At 33.4% G+C, this 1,735-nt stretch overlaps 1 pseudogene; it reads left to right on the forward strand.

Moving 5' to 3' along the window:
• The first annotated feature begins 544 nt into the window (after positions 1 to 544).
• LOC132056134 (serine protease inhibitor 1-like) lies at positions 545 to 1,376 on the forward strand (annotated as a pseudogene).
• Positions 1,377 to 1,735: the final 359 nt, after the last annotated feature.

The following is a 1,735-nucleotide window of genomic DNA, read 5'->3' on the forward strand; positions in this document are numbered from 1 at the left end:
TAGCACCTACTAGTTTTAATATCATCCTTAATTTAACCAAAAAAAAAAAAAAAACTAGAAACTTAAAAAAAAAAAAATAGAGATATAATGATTGATGGAGCGTAGGTAATAAAAATAAGTTTAAACTAAAATAACTTTAGACAAGGGCGTATCCAACTAACAAGCTATGGGTTCATTGAACCCATGAATACTTTTGGCTTAGGCTATGTATATGTTAAAAAGTTCATTAAATATGCACAAAAAAATAGATAGTGAGCCCAATAAATTTGATGAAAGTGGTAGAATTACGAATCTAAACTCATAACATTCAAAACCTAGATCTGCCTCTGGTTATAGAAGGACCCAAAAGGAATATTGGATGCTCTATCATTGCACAGAGAAATGAAATAGTACGAAGAATATCATTTAAGAAACTACTCTCTGCCATAAAACAAATGCAATGTAATTATAAATATCTGACTTCACCTAACATTAAGATAGAGATAAGTATTAATTATATAAAGAGCAAACTTAAAGAAATGGACAATCATTAATAGGGAACAATATTCATGTTTAAAACGTGGCCAGGAATATAAGATCACTCTATAAATAAAAGGCTTCATTAGTAGAGGAGTCACAACTCACAACTCACAAGCAAGCAATACACAACAACATGAGTAGCTTAAACATGACGAAGTGCTTATTCCTCTTATCTCTCTGTTTGCTTCCATTTGTTGCCTTCTCATCAACTTTCACTTCCGAAAATCCCATTGACTTACCCACTGCTACTTCTGCTAAGTTAGTAGTAGACACGAACGGTGAAGCACTTGATCCTCGTGCAAGTTAACGTATCGTTCCCACTTTTTGGGGTGCCCTATGTGGTGATGTCTACCTAGGCCCCTCCCCAAAATCAACTTCCCCTTTTAATTGTCTAGACGGCGTGTTTCGTCACAACTCCGATGTCGGACCTAGTGGTACACCCGTTGAATTCATTAAGTCTGATCATACTGGACCAGGTATACATCTTTGAAAACCAAGACATTAACATCAAATTTCTCACTACAACTACGAGACTGTGTGTCAATTAGACAACTTGGAAAGTCGGGGACTATGATGTATCTCTAGGGCCGAGATTGTCGCAAACTGGTGGAACCATAGGCCAACAAGATAGTAGCTGGTTCAAATAGTGAAAGCAACACAAGGGCCGGAGGGTTACAACTTACTCTACTGTAGATCAGAGTCAAACAGTGGGCCAAGTTATCCAAAACGGAAAGAGGCGTTTAGCTCTCGTAAAAGACCAGCCTCTTGGTGTGCTATTCCAAAAAGTCTAGTTAATAACGCCTGCTCTATTATATTTTAGCATGGCTCTCTAAGTGAATCTGTAGCTACTGTGCTTTAGCATAGCACATTTTCTTAATAAATTGTCTTTCCTTCTTGTTAACTATTTGGAGTTTTTGTCTATGTATCCTTTAAGCGTTTCAAACCTGGGATTAATGTGTCATTCTATTATAACTGACTAGTTAATAAAAATAATAGTATCACATAAATATCATGTTAAACATATCCAGTATAATATTTAAATAAATTTAGGAATTAAAAATTTGATCAATAAAAAATTATAAAATCTCATTATGGCAAAATAAAATTAATTTTTGATAGAAACTAATATTTTGAAGATATAAATGAATATTTTATTATTTGACAAATATTTTTGAACTTTCTGAAAATCAATATAAAAAAATTTTTTAAAAATTGT

The sequence above is a fragment of the Lycium ferocissimum genome, chromosome 5, assembly GCF_029784015.1.
Source record: "Lycium ferocissimum isolate CSIRO_LF1 chromosome 5, AGI_CSIRO_Lferr_CH_V1, whole genome shotgun sequence".
Taxonomy (NCBI): Eukaryota; Viridiplantae; Streptophyta; class Magnoliopsida; order Solanales; family Solanaceae; genus Lycium; species Lycium ferocissimum.